This window comes from Papaver somniferum, chromosome 1 (assembly GCF_003573695.1).
Source record: "Papaver somniferum cultivar HN1 chromosome 1, ASM357369v1, whole genome shotgun sequence".
Classification (NCBI taxonomy): domain Eukaryota; kingdom Viridiplantae; phylum Streptophyta; class Magnoliopsida; order Ranunculales; family Papaveraceae; genus Papaver; species Papaver somniferum.
This window is the reverse complement of record NC_039358.1, coordinates 211,520,080-211,539,163: the sequence shown is the minus strand read 5'-3', so window position 1 is coordinate 211,539,163 and position 19,084 is coordinate 211,520,080. Positions and strand designations below refer to the sequence as shown.

Sequence of the window (19,084 nt, the reverse complement as noted above, 5' to 3'; positions counted from 1 at the left end):
TAGCATATTATATTTGAGCACTGGTATATCAGTGCCACCATCACCAGAGGATGGGGTGTAAGTCTTACATATAGGAAGAAGTTTTGGCATCCAAACCTGCCTTAGGAAATTAAAATGCAATTGTCTAAAATAACAAAATAACTTAACATTTTCTTGTGCGAGTGCACAGTTCTTTTACATAGGCTAGATAGAAAAGTCTGGATACATCTACATGGCTGTAGATCCGGCAACAATCCGTTAATGTTCCTCTCAAATTTTTTCTCCGGCCAACCATCTTGTGAAAAATGTCAACGCCTCTTTGGGTTTGTATTCGGGGACAGTATGTCCGGATCCCTGCACACAAGAAGAGAACTTATGATCTCAAAACAAGATTTCATAACCTAAAATCAACAAAAAAACATTGAAGATGAGGATAATTTGGCCTAGGATTGTTTCGCTTGTGCTTGGTCTGTTCTTAATATCTTCAACTATAGTTCTTGATCCTTACTAATTACTATAGGACGAACAATAACAAATAGAGTTCCATAATTCTCTTGCCTTCACTGTGAGAAATGTGAGATTGTGGGCGTAGCCTTGAGTGTACCTGAATTTGCACGTCACATGATCAATATGAATTCAGAAACTTTACCCATTCATTGATTGTTTATTATGAACTTCAAGAAGTACGACTGCTAGGTAATAATAATAGAAGCTAGATGAACAGACACTAATATTATACCCAACAACTTGATCGTCGAAAAACCAAGGCCTCCACTCGTCAACGATTTTATATCCAAGTGACCTAGTCCATGCTTCACTCCCGGTGTAAGGGACACACATATCATGATCACCACTGCATTTTCAAAATTCAGGAAAATATATTCTTTAAAAGTGATAAGCCATGAGGACAACTAAAGCTGAATATAAGTGCACGGTATCCGCGGGCAGTAAGGTTCTTATGATACGGGATCATGCTTCCTAAGTCGTGATAATACTCGATATTGTACGTGCATAACTCCCAATTAAGATTTTCCTAGTATTAACATTAGAAACCTTGAGCTAAAATGAATATCGAATTTTCAGTAAAATAAAGAAATGCAACTTTAGTACGGTTCGAGATGAATGAGTTCCGTTGCACCTTGGCATGAATTGCTTTCTTTACATCTTTGTTGTTTAACCATGAACTAGCGACTTCATCATCCTAAAATTCCAAACATATTAACAAAAATGTCTGACATAGTAAATATAGCTAGCAATAGTAATCCATTCCTGAGAAAAAAAACTTACAAAGCATCCAACACTTCCACCATGGAGGATTTGTGGCCAAGTTGGTACAAGTCCTTCTCTAACAAGAGCTCTATAAGGCCAAGCACGACCGAACATCCTTTTCCTCACAGCAAGAGGTCTTTCCGTTGCATCTAAATTCTTGAAACTAGATGGTAGCCTTGGGTGACTTGTATTAGTTTCTCTTGCTTCCGTACTGTGAAAGCAGGTCTCAAGAATGTCGTATATGTTATCAGCAACATCCTGAATGTAAACCACCAAACCTTAGAAATTAGAAACCTTAAAAGTAACGAAATTGAGCAACATTTGGATCCCAAGAGAGGCCTTATAATATCTTTAAAACCTTGTTTATCAGAAAGCATACATTTTTTGGCAACCATTCTGAAGAGAAAACATGAACTAACATTTGAAGTCGAAGACTCGATTAGAATATAAACTTACTTGATAGACTTTATCAATCAATTCTGAACATATGCCGTTTGTTGAATTCCAGAAACTTCCATTACAAGCAGTAGTAATAGTAACATCCTGCAATATGTCAACCAATTATTTTATAAATTAACGCCATACTAAAACGTCAAACTCATACTCCCTCCGACTCGCAGAAAACAGGTCTCTCACCTCAAATAAATTATCCGAGATAAGAGCCATTCCATGTGCAAACGGAACAAGAGCATTTTCCATCAAACACTTCGTCGGTAATACCATTTCCCACCATGTATCCCTGCAGAAAATGAGTTTTTAAGTACAATTCATGCCTTAAAAGTTCCCGAAAACTGAGTTTTCTGTACATCTTTTAAGAGATCCAAACCTTAAAATTTAGAACAGGCTTTGAACCGGTATCTAAGTCCTGTGAAATTTCATACCTTCAGTCACCATATCATATCTTTATTTTAACATTTCCTAAACCCGAGGGGAAAAGTAAAGAAATACTTCCTCCGTCCTACTATTAAGTGATCTATTTATTTTTGGATTTTGTCCCACTATTAAATGACCTATATCACTAAAGAAGTAAATATTTCTAGAATAATCCTTTTAATTGATTATAAGAAATATAAGAAATACGCATGATTTGATAGGCATGTTTATATTCGTTACGTAGGTGTTTTAAAATGCTTTTCAATGATATAAAATTTGCGAACATCCGTGGTGTAGTTTAAGAGATAAATTATTTCAAAATTTCATTAATTATTATCCATAAGGGTATAATTGTAAAAAATACTTAAAAATCTCTTTTCCCTTGCTTGCCTTAAAAATTGTGTAAACTTCAACTAGGTCACTTAATAGTGGGACGGAGGGAGTACCACCTTTCACAACTTCGGAAGCAAGAGTTGGCACACCCCGGCATAGGACTCCCCGCTGATGTAAAAGGGGTTCAAGAGATATTCCGGGTACAACTCGAACCACTTTTTATTTTACAAAAACAAAACAAATAGATTTAAATTATGAGAAACCCTAAATGAACCACAAATGTTTGGTGTACCGCGGCCTTGTCCCGTGATGTGCACCGTGATGTTTGTGTGAGAGAAAAAAAGTGATGGATCCCACCATTAGTCCCACCCCCTGCAAATCTCCCCAAGGGCTGCGCTAATTGCCCTTGGATCTGATCACGGTGCACATCACGGTGGTGTGCTTCGGTACGTGTATCATTTATGTAAATGAACCGCCTAGAAAAAACCTGGTAAAAACCGTTGTCTCACAGTTTTTTTATGGTGGGGCCTAAAAGTGGCCCCTCCTAATCTCCCAACGGGTGTGGGACCCATTCTCGTATGAGAGGGCGATTTTTACCTGGTTTTTTCAAGCGGTTCTCAGAGAACCACCGTTAAATTTATGTTAAATGACCCATTATTAAACTATTTAATTGTTGATCAGCCAACTCATGACCCAAGTACTAAAAGGTACCAAGAGCATAGCTCAGTGATATCCTATCAACTCCAGTAAAGAGAAAATCAGGAGTTTAATCCCCCGTAAAGGTTTGTAATAGATTAGTTGTACATTGAATTTGGTGGTGTTGGGTCTGGCAGTGGGGTCCAACTGGCTGAGTTGGGATAGGGGCTTGGGTTCGGCTTTCGCATATAAAAAAAAAATTAATTTGCTTAAAAACACTAAGAAAAAGGTTTGTGATGCTTGATTAAAGAAAAAGCTACAGGATCGAATCTCCTTGCACACAGAGTTTTCAGTTGGCTAAAGCACAAAGAAACAGGTTTGTGATGCTTTATGTAATCGCAAGGTTACATGAATAATCGAATCTCCATATACACCAAGTTTTTATCGCGCAGAAAAAAAAATAGATTGGGGTGCACAAAGGTCACACCGCCTAAAACTCAAGATGGGTTGCAAGCGGTTTGCTTCTCATGCTCATAAACATGGAGCCCAAGTACACGCCACGCTCTAATAATAGACCCAAATCCACGCTCTAATATAATACCATGTCAGAATTTCATGGCCTTAACCTCGAAATAACTTACAAGGATAGGTTTGTTTAAGGCTTATAAATTTCACAAATCATGAGGATTTAGCCTAGCCAGTGTTGGAGCCAAGGGTTGACTAGCCTTGGATCTAGCCCCTACAAAATCTTCATAAACCACATATCCACCCTTTATTTTTCTTTGTATTTAGCATTTAGTCCACTAGTTACCTAGTTTTTAGTCCATTTAAGTCCCTGTATTTTTACAAAATTATTATTTTTAGCCACCCTTCATTATATTTTATGGCTCTGCCACTGAGCCTACTTGGTACTGTTTCTAACACTAGATGTATAAAATATTCATACAGAATAACATGTACCTTTAGCAGAAATGCGTGTGAATCAATAGCAGCTTTTTTGTCACCGGTTTTATAGTCGCTCTCATTACCGGAGTAAGACATTCCAACACCGGATGGAGAATCCTAATAAAGAATATTTGAAATCTGAAATTCCAATACCAGACTACAAATCATTTTTTTCTAACTCAGATAGTATTGACTATTAAAGTTCCACAAGATTTTATACCTTGGACCAACTGTATGGATTGAGTTGTATTTGTGGGAGTCCTCCCCGAGTCTTTGCGGCTTGATAACTAAATGGACCTACAATTACATAGCTAAGATTCAGATAAATTAGAAGGATTCATCTAATAACAACCAATACGTCTCATAAAAACAAAAAATCAAATAGATCGATAAGTGCACATCTAACTACCACAAAGAGAAGGGAGATTTTCGGTTCTTTACGGAACTTCAACACTGCTAGTGGAGTACCATTTTATTGTGAGAGTCCAAAACTCAGATAAGTTCCCTCCCTATTGTTGGTACCTCAATCAGCAACCATGCAAAACTTGGTGTAACTCTCACATTATAAATATAACCTCCAATATCATCAACTTAGTTTACTTAAGAAAATGTCGATGTTAAGAAAAAGTAGAATCTTATACTAGTTTTTATTTTTTCTCAAGGTATATTTGCAAAATTTATTTATCCAAAAAACTGTTTGACATATTTATAAAATGACTAAAACTAAGATACAAGCTCCAACTCGACCATGTACTATGATGTGTTTATCGTGGGAAATTAGGATTTGTTGGATATTTGAATAATATCACAAAGTTACCCAGTTGTATTTTATATAAAATGGCGGGAATTTTTCTTTTTATCTAACTTTTTCTTTTTTTTTTTTGTAAAATGACCGGACATTTTTTACCATATAGTTTCTTTTATAAAATGGCAGGACCTGATATGAGTTCAAAACAGTTTGAATTCGAATAAAGGTGTTCTCTCCCAAAAGCCACCATTAAAACTGATTGGAAGTATTTGTTAGCTGTGAACATGCATCTCGAACAGATGCAAATACCCTATAAATAGTGGCAATTGTTTCCTTTGAAATAATCTGAATAAGACTCACATCAAAATCTCTGATTTATTCTCTCTCTTAGCATCTTCAGAATCTCATAACTGAGTGTTCTTAGTTGGGTCAAGGGAGTACAACTCTTGAATCCAATAACGTTGTTAGGGATTCATTATATCCAGAAAGCAATATTGCCTTAAAGTCAGTGTTACAACATTGTTTTCTGTTCTCTAGTTTTTCAGCCTATATTACCCAAATTTTCAACGGTTTTCAGTATAGCTTTCGATAATTGAGGGTAAAACTTCAAACGTATCTTTTGCAAGTCATGAACCAAACTATGGATCTCTTGGAACATTTTAATGGTGAGAAATTTACTGGTTGGCAAGAGACCGTGAAATTTTTCATGATTACCATCTAGTTGTGGTATATCCTTGAACATGGTTTGGAGGAAATTCCTTCTGAAACAGTCAAAGACACTGATGACTTGAAAGCCAGATGAAAGAAGAGCCAGGATGATGATTTCATGCACCGTGGTCATATTCTGAATTCCTTGCCAACTAGTATTTACAATGCCTATCAAAGTGTTTCATCTGCAAAGGAATTATGGATTACCCTTGATAACAAATACAAGATTTTTGAAGCAAGCAACAAGAAATTCCTGATTTGCAACTTCATGGACTTTAAAATGGTGGACCGTAAGAAGTCAATTATATCCACGTTCATTAAAATTTTACTCATTGTTAATCATCTTAAGGATGCTGGTATTGATCTGTATCTCTATTCGTTGTTAGGATTACTATTTCTCGTCTTCCCACTTCTTGGAAAGATTAAAAGAAGAAAGTTGAGCATGCAGAAACTGATTATGACTCAAAAGCTTTATATCATCGTCTTTGTATTGAAGGGGACTCTCGTAAACGAAAAATTAATCACGGTCAGCAAACTGCAAATTATTCAAAGGTTAATAATGTGGAAGAATCTAAGACACAAAATTTCTTAAAACCTAAGAATGATACTCAGTTTAAGAAAAAAAAATGCCAACAAGAAGAATAAGCATATTAGAATGTTATTTCTGTAAGAAAGCCCCCCATTATGTTTGTGACTATTGTAAAACAGAGAAACAAAAGAAAAATGAGACGAAATATGGTCGATGAAAAATTTATAATTGTTATGCAAGCCATCAATGTTGTTGCTGATAATAGTAGTGGATGGTGGTACAACAGTGTCTCAACCATTCATATATATATATATTTAATGATAGAAATATTTAAAAAACATATGAACCAGTCACTGGAGAAGGTAACATAGTTACTTCTCCAAACAACTGCACATCAAAGTAGTTGGCAAAGGCACCTTTGAACTCTCATTAATATGTTGGGCATATTGGTCAAGGTTAATATGACACCAATAAGGTGCAACCTACAAGCTACGTTGGCCTATAGCCAATCATGGAGTATTAGGGTAGGGCTATAATGGTCAAAGCTCAATCTCGCATCAAATGGTGCGTTAGGCCAGTTGGGTATATAGCTTTGAGCAAAGTTAGATCTAACATAGCACATTACCATGTCATTGGCCTAGGGACAATATTGCGTCATTGTGTTGCATCCAGAGAGAGAAGGATGGATTATGAAATGTTCATCCATCATGGCCGGACATTGGAATTGGCTTATGGGTCAGAACTGAATGTACAACCATCATGGACGGTTATTAAAAAATTCATGGCAACGGCCATGAATAGTGAAGCAAGCACCTCAAAAGTGGTACTTGGTGAATGTCATTTTCCTCCCCAACTTTCGGTTATAAAAATGTCAATAAAACATATATATGGATGGGTAGTTGGTTGAAGGTGCATATGCAGACCATGCACCAAGTAAACTTCATAGCCTAGTCGAAAGAGCGTCAATAATGTTTAGGCCTCACTTATAGCTGCATAGCCTTGCCAATGGCACATATTAAGCATGGACATTATTATGCCATGCGCAGACTCAGTAATGCGCAGCCTTTGTGCATTTTGACGGAACGGTCTTCACGGACTAGGCCATTACTATTATTACGTGGCCACGACCTTGAAACGATTTGGCTTAAGTTGTTGTCCCTTCGAGGATGAATTACGGTTTTTGCTTGATCCTTTTAGAGTAGGGAAGGGTATGTAGGAAGCCACAATGAGTTGCAGCATTTCCAGTCCATCACTTTATCGATCATATCATCTAACAGGGGTGTATTGGATTAAGATTTAAAAGGATAAATAACAATTCTAAAAACTCATTGGTATTCAATTAGAATTTATAATGAATCATTATATATCCATGGTATTCAATTTGGATAGTTTTAGATTCCACAAATTTCCTAGGTATTCAATTCATTTAAGATTTCTTAGGATAGTTAAGGGCCAAGATATATATGGATTCTTATGGATATTTGTAGGAAAAATATGTGGGTTATTATCTCATATCAATCTCAACTCATACCACAAGAGTTTTATGGATTCTTATGAACAATTTTTTTTTATTACGTCATGCTATGTTTTTCCACCGCCACCGCCACCACCACCACTACCGACCAGCACCACAACCACCACCACCAATGACAACCATCATTGACCACCACCATCGACCACCAACTACCACCACCGAAAACAACCACCATAGTCACCACCAACCACCATGACCACCACATACACCACCCACCACCACCAACAACCACCATCACTGCCACCTTCACACACCATCACCCACCACCTCAAATTATGGATTTTTTTTAATGGGAAGCAAGATGCAATTTAATATAAATCTAAACTAATCCTAATTTATCTATTATAATCTAAAAATTATATATCTATAAGAATCTATAAGATTCTTTAAAGAAATATTGTAAATCCATTAGATTCAGACAAACTAATATCTATTTTTATCCATACAAATCTTGATCCAATACACCCCTGTAATTAAGAAATGATTGCGGCATATTGACCTCTCATATCATCTGGCTCGGTATTGCGATCAAAGAGATGATTGTGGCCAAACTTGATGAGGTAAGTTGTATTCCATTCCTTGGATGCTCATACTTCCTATCAAAGCGTTCGACGTATGCATGTACCAATGATGCATTAGGCATGGTCTGGAAAGTAGTTTGCATAAATATGCAAGTTAGAGGAGCTTGCATAAGCCGAGGAAAGTATGGCATGAGCCTGATTGATGCACCCTTGGTACGATCCAGACAAGTCCATGCTTTCAGCAATGCCTAAGTTAAGTAAACAGATGGAATTAGGCCTAATAAAATGGCCTATGCGTAAGCTCAAAGCATGTTTTATGCCTTGAATGGACTTGAAAGCCAGTGATTCATAAAATAATACATCGGCACTAGCCTCAATGGATTTAAACCCTTTGATGAACAAGGGTAAGCTGGAACGGTATAAAAGCTTAAGTCAGCCGCATCATGCTCCACGAGCATTCTTGCAAGGGAAAATAAACATGCATTTGCCTAGGTTTTAAGTCCCGGTTAGTAGCATCAGAGTGGCGCATCAGGGAAGTTATACCCTCCGCTCTCAGGCGCGCTAGGAGTAATTTTTCGGTCTGGCACAGTAATTCTCTGCTTGTATGATGATGATATGCTTATTTTTGGATCTGACATATCTCCTGTAGAAGAAAAAAAAGCTCTTAGTTCTAACTTTGATATGAAAGACTTAGAAGAGGCTGATGTGATCTTAGGAATTAAAATTCTAAGAAAGGAGATGAATATTATTGTTAACCCATGTACATACGTTATGGGAGAAACCCATAATTTAAATTCTATTTATTAAAATTCGTGTATAGATAATGCTTCTTCCATTATAAGAGAGATCCTAGCGGTGACAGGTGGAATTACTTCAAGACTTTAATAGTTTACTTCAAATATTTACATCATAAAAATCTAGGTTTGTATAAGTGACGGATTCATTTATTGAGATGGAACATAATGTTTTTAGAGCACTGATCGGTCGAACTCGCAAGCGTTGCTATCTCAAGCTTGTTTGTCAAGTTTAGTTGCCAAAACTATAAGTCTTGATTTCTAGTCTACTTATATCTATGTCTCGGATTAGGATAGAATGTGTAGTTGAGCTTTAAACTTCACGGCGTTCATCGACTGAAGACGAAGAACTACTAAGGGGAGCTCGTGGAACTTCGTCAACAAAAGGTATGTGGAGACTTGAACTCATCTATCACTCAGAAGTCTATTTCTATTCTATCTCTTATTGAGACAAAAGTCGTATAGCTATATAGACTTTATATTATACACATTTGATATTTCGAGCTGAGTTTAACTCGCTTACATATTCCTCGAAATATGTGTTGGTAAGCTTTTTCTTTAACCAAGTTCATCTTTATTCTTGACGAAAGTCAAAAGATGATCATGTGAAATCGCCTGGTAACATCTTACATGATTTGTCTGAGACAGTCATTTGATGTAGACTCGGAATATTTCGTATTGATCTATTAATCACTTGAAAATTGCTTTGAAGCTAATAGTTTGTGTGAGACAGCTATTCTTGTCTTCCAAGAATGTTTCAATGATTAACATGGAGCTTAGAACGATTAACCTTTGATTGGATATAACACAGTATGCGTACTTGTATGCTAACTGCTGCAAGTTATTCCAAGTCCAGGAACCATAGTATGCATATCCGTATGCGTACTAGTTTGATAGTTGAAGTCCGGGAACTTTTTACGCATACCCGTATGCGTACCAGCTTAAAAGTTCAAGTCCGGGAATTCAACTGAGGTTGGTCATGTACGACAGTATGGTACCTTTTCGCATACTGGCGAACCCATACCAAGTCCGGCTACTTAAGTATGCATACCCGTTTACATACTTGAGTGGGTTAAGTTCTAAAATCGGTTTGTTCATGAACAAATACATTTATATAATAAGGAATGACATCTTTTGCAAACCGTGGCTATAATGTTCATGAATTGATTCGGGTGAATCAAAATCGATTTTGCTTCAATTGTGTCTTGTATACTTCTTTGAGAATATAAACAATTGAACAACTCTATAACTAGTTGTGATTAAGATGAACAAGGTTGATATGAAAGTGTTCATATGGCTAACTTAGGTTAACTATTTTTGACCCAACTAAGTGTACACGTAAAGGTACGGTTACCCATATCTAAATCAAGTCGCATTTCATTTGTGTATGACAAGCTAAGTTTGATCTAACGGTTGAAAAATATTAGCTTGACTCTAATCAGGTTTTCATCAAATAGTGAATATTGAATGCTTTGTTACCAAGGTAGCGTTGATTGTAAACCCTGATTTGAAGATTATATAAGGGAGAACTCCGGCAACTGGGAAACCTAATCTCCACACCTCCTGTGTGATACTAGTTGCGACCAAGGTTTGAAAACGGTCACGCCTATGTAGTGTGCCCATGAGGGTCACCGGTATGCGTGTCTAAATAACACCGATAAATAGGAAAAACGACATTATTTAGACCCGTTATATCCGTTTTCACGCATGTGATAACCGTTTTTATAAACTTGATTTTTACGTTGTTTTCTTCTGAATAACATTTCAACATGAGTTTTTGAGACCATTTTTCCGTTTCCACACCTGTTATATCCGTTTTTTTAGAAAAAAGAAATATAAAAATATTTTTTTTTACCAATGTTTAATTTCTAAAATAAAAGATTAAAAATTAAAATTAAAAAAATCAAAATAAATGAATAAACGACCAAAATAGAAAAGCGAAGTAATAACGTTATTTAGACCCGATATAATCGTTTTCACACATGTAAAACCGTTAGATAGAAAATTCAAATTAATATTTATTTATTTTTTCTATTTAACCGTTATCACACCCGTTATTTCAAAAAATCGCCAAAAAATGCGCTTTTTCCCTAAACAACGTGTTTTTTTCCCGAAATGTGCTCTCATCCGTCAAAACACGTTACAACGGTCACGCCCTGCGGCCGTGACCCGACGTGTGACCCGTTTTTCAAACACAACTTGCGACTAGAGTCGAATCTCCTTTAACCTAGGTTTTTCCTATAACCATTATAGGTTAACGACTTAAAGACTTCATTGGGATTCTGAAGCCAGACCCACTATTTTCTCTGTAGTTACGTGTTCTGATCCTACTTTGTTCTATCGTATTGAGTATCATCTTCTCTAAGATTTGCTCGAGATTTAATCTCCGATACATAAGATAAAAAGTAGTTGATAGACACATTTTTGTGTCTAATTTGTCTCGATTCTATATATTGATAGTGCTCATTTTTGTACTTATTATGGTGTTTTATGTGTGTGTAGGTATTTTTGGCCAACAAACATTTTTGGAAAAATCGGCTCGAAAAGTTGTGCGGGGCACCCCCGGAGGACATTTGCTATTCGGACTCTCATCATGGATAAGGGGAAACCTAATTATTAAGGGGAATACCTGCATGGCATCTACTATTCGCACCGCCACTCTGGATAGGGGGATACCACTTTCTTCTCAAAATTCAAAAGAAAAAATTGGCGGGAAAAAAATCAGTTTGCATACCAGAGTTAGGGTTGGATTTCTAGGCTGTTTTAGGGAGATTCAATCGCGAGAATTTGTTGGGTTGGACGTGATTTAGCATAACAGGCTTGGTATGAGCGCTGGAATGGATTGAATTGGGCTAGAACTCTAGTTGGAGCAAAACAGAGGTGAAGTTACACACGGGCCTCTGCTGGCCTGATTTTTGAAGTTTCAGGGAGATTAACCCGGAGATAATCTTTCCGGAGATAGCTACTTACCTAATAGAGAGTTTGGGATGATTTGGAAAGCTCAGAAACGCGTAAACAAGTCGGAAGAGAAGATTATTTCCGTGACTTGCACGAAAAGAAAAAGAGAGAATTAATCGCTATTTTTAGGTTTCTGAGTAGTATAAAAGGTGTGTTTGAGTCCCAGGGAAGAATACGAAGTTATTGGAGCAGTCGCAGAGGAGTTTGTAACACTACATAGGCGAATTGATCAAGTTGCAGGAAACCCGTATTTCTGCTGCTGCTGCTGAAGAACATCCGTTGCAAATAAGAACAACGTCTCAAATTTGTAACTCTGCTACAGTAACTTCTTTGTAACAGTCAGTCATTCGTTTTGCGACTCCAATACACCGTTGCAAACATTCAGAGTTATAGTTTTTCATCTTTTAATCAACTTTTGAACCATAAACAAATATTTTTAGCAAGTGATTAATATGAGGAGCTAAACTCCATTGCTGAGGCGACGGAGGAAGCCATTTTTCCAATTATTATGTGGTAAATTATATTTAATTTAATTTTCGTAATTCTTTTATGATTATTTGCACTGAACTGAAATCGAATATATGATTCTGATTAAATGGTTTTGTTCTCAATTGATGGGTCATGCTTAGGTTAAATCTTTTGATGGTCCATGCTTTCGATTTACAACTATTGTTTTGAGAATCTACTTTTCTAGGCGAAAATATTAGAATCACTTTAAACGTAAAGAGTTGCATAAATATTGACTAGATTAAATCACATAAAAATTGGAGATTGGTGGAATCCAAAGTCTCAGTGCTTTTTATAAACTTGAATACAATTTCTTTGTAAGTTTTCTATTTTAATTTGAGTCTAAAATCGAGTCTACATAATCCGAGTTGAACGAACTTCACTACCACTTAAAAACTACATCAATTTTTGGCGCCGCCGACGCGGATTTGTATTAGGTTTTAGGTTTTAGATTTATTTTATTTCTTTTAGAAGTTTTGTTCTCTTTTACGCCTTTGGTATTTTTTGATTCTTTTCAGATTTCGAGCGAAGCTACAAGGAAAGAAAAAGTGCTATAAAAGGAAAGCATCGCCAAAGAAGGAAAGAAAAGAGGAATCTGAAAGGAGTGAAGAAGAAGATTTTGAATATAGTTATTTTGGTTTATTTTTAGAAACTGTAAATAGGGTTTTATTTTTTGTAATTTTTCTTTTTATTTTTTGACACTTTTTGGACTTTATTTTTGGACCGGGACATTATTATTTTTAAACACTACAAAAGGGTTGGTTTAAATAAAAACTGTTTGCAGAGAAGGACGGTGATTACGATATCGCCTCGGCCCCTCGGGTTCGTACATGACATAGGAGTCGTGGCCCGAGTCGACTTCAGCGGTTCTTCGCCCGTCTGGTACGAGAGGTAAGTTTTTCGAAACACCCGTGAATCCCCTGTCAGCGGTTTTACTGGATTCCTTCCTTTGCATATATGCTGAGGACTTGAAAACGGCTGCTTTAATTTCCTAGTAAAGGGAAAGGACTGGCCATACAAGATAAGGGTTCGGATTTCATCACCGTTCTCTTCTTGCCCGCCTTAGGAAAACAAAACCAAACGCGAACCTAAGCCTAAAATTTTGACTAGAACGAGACCTATAAGGTAACGAGCTTAATAGGAAAGTCGTTCGAAAAATATTGGTTACTCTTTTGAGCATACTTCGAAATTCATGATGGTTTCTGTGAGTTGAATGCGTGACTGCGCCGCCTTGTAACCGGTGAGGCCTTGGGTATCAAAGCTCCACTGAGCTTCCCTCGCCTCGATTCAACTTACTTTGACTCGGATTGATTCCATAGGGGTTTGCTCAGATTGTAATGAGTTCCTTTTCGAAAGAATAGAAGCTAGTCTGGAAACAATCTAAGTGGAACCATCATGCTTTTTGTTTGCTAGAAAATTAGGTTTGATTTGGTTGAGTCAGCCTTGTTTTGTGATTGCATAGAATCCCAAATATCCCGATAGTGCCAGCAATGGCAACTTTGAAAGCTTTGTTGAACCCAATTAGGACTACTCGTCCTTCTTGTATCAGGTTAGCCGAAACTGAAGCAAATTATGAACTTAGGCCTGGGACCCTACAGATGCTCCCAATCTTTTTAGGGAAAGAAAATGAAAACCCACACTTCCATGTTAGGGATTTTGAGGAAATTTGTAGTACCCTAAAGATTAGAGACCTTGATGATGATGCTTTGAAACTTAGGTTATTTCCTTTTTCCCTGAAAGATAAAGCCAAATCGTGGCTATATAGTTTGGCTTCCGGTCCAATAGAAACATATGAACAACTTACATCTACCTTTTTGAACAAGTTTTTCCCTAGGCACAAAACATCGTCTATTAGGACGCAAATCTGCACATTTTCTCAACAGGAGGGAGAATCGTTATATAGGTATTTGGAAAGGTTCAATGACTTATTAGCCCAATGTCCTCATCATGGTTTAGAAAAGGTTAGGCTAGTTCAAATCCTTTATGAGGGTTTAGATTATTCGACAACAACCATGGTTGAGTCTCTATGCACTGGTGGTTTTGAAAACCAAACTGTTGATGCGGCGATGGAATTTTTGAATGAAATCGCCGAAAAGACCCAACAATGGGAATATTGTAGGGAACCCAAGAGAACAATTCTTCTATGTAGAGGAAACGTTAATAGGATAGAAGGAGGCTATGAATCAGATGACAAAATTGCTGCTATAGAAAAAAGGTTAGAAGCTTTAGAATTGGATCACACTAGTGGTAGAGTAGAGCCTTTTTGGGAATGCCATAATAATAAAGAGCAAGCCAATGCTCTCTATAATAACACTAGGTTTGATAACCGTCAGAAGTTTGACCCATATTCAGAAACCTATAATCCTGGTTGGAGAAACCATCTGAACCTTTCATGGTCTAAGGACCAAGGTCAGTTTAGTAATTCTAATGTTCCCCCAGGTTTTGGCTATACTAAGAATACTTCAGGATCAACTCAGTTTCAGAATCAGTCTGATAAGAAAATCTTAAGTCTAGAGGAAACTCTCACCTCATTTATTCAAAATACTGAAAATATGCGTCAATTGCTTTCACAAAGCATAGAAGCTAGTAATAGGATAGGACAAGAACATAGTCAGGCCATTTCTGAATTGAAAGACCAGGTTAGTCTGATCAATGAGTCTCTAAGAGAAAAAGGTAAGTTCCCTAGTCAACCGATACCCAACCCTAGAGGAGTTAATGAAGTAGGTGCAAAACCATTTAATCAAGTGAATTCTGTCACAACCCTTAGGAGTGGTAAACGGTAGACAATAAGGTAGCCATGCCTAATAGTGGACATACTGTAGATCCACCTTCTAGTTCCCAAGATGAGCCCCAGAAGGAGCCACTAACTGAAGAAACCGATAAAATTTCTAGTGATGCCAATGTGGTTCCCGACAGGTCTCATTTTGTACCCAAAGCCCCATATCCACAGTTGTTAGCTCCAACAAAGAGAGAGTCGACTTTCAACGAAATACTAGAGATATTTAAGCAGGTAAACATTAACATCCCTTTATTAGAAGCAATTAGGCAAATGCCTGTTATGCCAAGTTCCTTAAGGACCTTTGTACACGAAAGCGTAAGCTTAATGTCCATAAGAAACCTTTTTAGTGTCAGGTAAGTTCAATCCTTCTGAACCAAACAACCCCTAAGTATAAACCCTGGATGCCCCACCATATCTGTGTGATCGGTAATTATTCAGTAGATAAGGCATTGCTTGACTTAGGAGCTAGTGTGAACTTACTCCCTTATCATGTATACAACCAGCTAGGTCTTGGTAAGTTGAAACCGACTAAAATGACATTGCAATTAGCTGATAGGTCTGTCAAAATACCTCGTGGTGTCATAGAGGATGTTCTGATTGAGGTTGATAAATTTATTTATCCAGTGGATTTCGTTGTTCTAGATACTCAGCCTGTTCAGGATCCTAGTGCTCAAATACCGGTGATTTTAGGTCGCCCATTTTTAGCCACATCTAACGCTCTCATCAACTGTAGGACCGGACTTATGAACATATCCTTTGGTAATATGACCACTGAACTAATTGTCTTTAATGTTAATAGACAACCTTCCGATGATTTAGAAGAAGTGAATATGATTAGCACTTTAGTTCAGGATCTAACTCAGGATAATTGGGACGACACTTTATTTGGTGATTCCTTAGATGAACTTGATGAGGAAATTCTCTTAAGTCAGTTAGGTGACCAAACTTTTGAACTAGAAGAAGCTCTTGAGTACTTTAAAGACTCTACGGACCCTGATATTCTAGCCATAGTGCTAGGCCTTACGGAGAGTAGTGTTGACCCTAAGTTTGGGGGTAATGAACTAGAAGAAGCTCTTGAGTATTTTAAAGACTCTGAGGATCCATAAATTCAAGCAATAGTTAGAGATTTGTCCGAGAATACTGACTACCCTAAGTTTGGGGGTAGTAATGGTCAATTATCTCCATTAGAAGTCCCTAACTTGGGATTCGAGCCTAGTGTACCTGAGGTATTACTTGAGTCACTTCCGACTCCGCAACCGGATCCTCCTGATATTGTCCAGGAGGAAATTCTAAAGACTTGTTGTTCAAATGAGTCAATTTTTCAAGACACTCATATGAAGCCCAAATGGGCACAACAGAAAAACCCAGTTGTCTTGCAGGAAACCTTGGATGAGGATGTGCTATGTCTGTTCATTTTTCTGATTTGGTACAGTTGTATGATAATTGTGGAAATTTTATTTGCTTTTGTTGACCCACGGTTGTTTCGACTATTGATATATGATTTGAAAGGTAATTAGCCATTTTGTGGTATTTGACGTCTGGATGAAGACTTTAAATTTAGCACTTTTTGGGAGGTAACCCAATCTCATGCAACATGGTAATATCTTTCCTTATCTCTTTTGCTTCAAATGGTAACAGTTTCTCCTTGTTCATGCTTTTAATTTCATCTTTAGAACATTGAGGACAATGTTAGATTAAGTTTGGGGGTATGGGAGAAACTTTTTAGTTGCAGTATGAATAAATAAACTCCAGAGCTTAGAAATTTATGCCTATTGAGGATTGCACTAACTAATCTAAGTGGATGGAAGCATTTTGATCATAGGAGTTGAGGAACCAATCTGATTAGATGGAAACATCTAGAAGAGTCTATTCATCAAAGCACAGAGCTCAGGTGTTAGAAATAACATGATAGTTTCACCATATCTCGTTGAGTCCTTTTCACTTCTATTTTTATTTTATTTTATTTTGTTTTTAAACCATGTTTCTCTAAGTGATAGGTGGGGCCCACGATTCAAGTTGTTACCAATGCTAGGGTGAATTAGAATGATTGAGTTACAAAGAAAAAAAAATGAATGAAATGAAAAAGCTGGAAAAAAAAAATGTTCAGTGAATAAAGTCGACCACTGGTACCCTTGTATATGCCAGTTGTGTTGAACTAGAATTAGATTTATCGATCACTGGTTCCCTTGTATACGCCAGTGTGTTGATATTAGTCAGACTAGTATCTCAATCCATTAGGATAGGTTCATTTTGGCGGAGGCCTTCAGACAGATATGGGAAACGTCGTTCACTTAGTAAACATCAAAACCATCTATGTTTTTCTATATCCATCTTCTTGATCTATCCATGTGATTAGTTTTTGACTCCGGATATTGATGTCCATAGTGCAACTATCTGAGTAGAGCTCTGTCACTTTATATGAATTTTAGTATGCTTGAGTGCAAACTCGTGTACAACAATTGGAATTTCGCATCAGGGTACTTCCTCCTGTAGTCAATAAGTATGCCAACCAAGGAGATTCTTTAGTGCCTTCCAAGGTTCTGCGTAGATAGTTAGGGTCTGGAGTACAGGTTTTGTGGGTATATCTCTTGTAAGCCCTCCCGAGACTATAACTCAGCCACTAGGGCCACCTAGGGGTTTAAAGGCTTATTGCATACGCTAAACGCAATCGACGATGCCTGCGACAGTGAGTTAGGATTTTATTTTCTATTTGATTTTCTCGAGGACTAGCAAATAATAGGTTTGGGGGTATTTGATAGACACATTTTTGTGTCTAATTTGTCTCGATTTTATATATTGATAGTGCTCATTTTTGTACTTATTATGGTGTTTTATGTGTGTGTAGGTATTTTTGGCCAACAAACATTTTTGGAAAAATCGGCTCGAAAAGTTGTGTGGGGCACCCCCGGAGGACATTTGCTATTCGGACTCTCACCATGGATAAGGGGCAACCTAATTACTAAGGGGCATACCTGCAGGGCATCTACTATTCGCACCCCCACTCTGGATAGGGGGAGACCACTTTCTTCTCAAAATTCAAAAGAAAAAATTGCCGGGAAAAAAACCAGTTTGCATACCAGAGTTAGGTTTGGATTTCTAGGCTGTTTTAGGGAGATTCAATCGCGAGAATTTGTTGGGATGGACGTGATTTAGCATAACAGGCTTGGTATGACCGCTGGAATGGATTGAATTGGGCTAGAACTCGAGTTGGAGCAAAACATAGGTGAAGTTACACACGGGTCTCTGTTGGCCTGATTTTTGAAGTTTCAGGGAGATTAACCCGGAGATAATCTTTCCGGAGATAGCTACTTACCTAATAGAGAGTTTGGGATGATTTGGAAAGCTCAGAAACGCGTAAACAAGTCGGCAGAGAAGATTATTTCCGTGACTTGCACGAAAAGAAAAAGAGAGAATTAATCGCTATTTTTAGGTTTCTGATTAGTATAAAAGGTGTGTATAAGTCCCAGGGAAAAAAAAGAAGTTATTGGAGCAGTCGCAGAGGAGTTTGTAACACTACATAGGCGAATTGATCAAGTTGCAGGAAACCCGTATTTCTGCTGCTGCTGCTGCTGAAGAACATCCGTTGCAAATAAGAACATCGTCTCAAATTTGTAACTCTGTTACAATAACTTCTTTGTAACAGTCAGTCATTCGTTTTGCGACTCCAATACACCGTTGCAAACATTCAGAGTTATAGTTTTTCATCTTTTAATCAACTTTTGAACCATAAACAAATATTTGTATCAAGTGATTAATATGAGGAGCTAAACCCCATTGCTGAGGCGACGGAGGAAGCCATTTTTCCAATTATTATGTGGCAAATTCTATTTAATTTAATTTTCGTAATTCTATTATGATTATTTTTACTGAACTGAAATCGAATATATGATTCTGATTAAGTGGTTGTGTTCTCAATTGATGGGTCATGCTTAGGTTAAATATTTTGATGGTCCATGATTTCGATTTACAAC

General features: G+C 37.2%; 1 pseudogene; it reads right to left on the bottom strand.

Annotated features, from left to right (window-relative positions):
* Nucleotides 1–249: 249 nt before the first annotated feature.
* LOC113359599 lies at nucleotides 250–5,624 on the bottom strand (annotated as a pseudogene).
* Nucleotides 5,625–19,084: the final 13,460 nt, after the last annotated feature.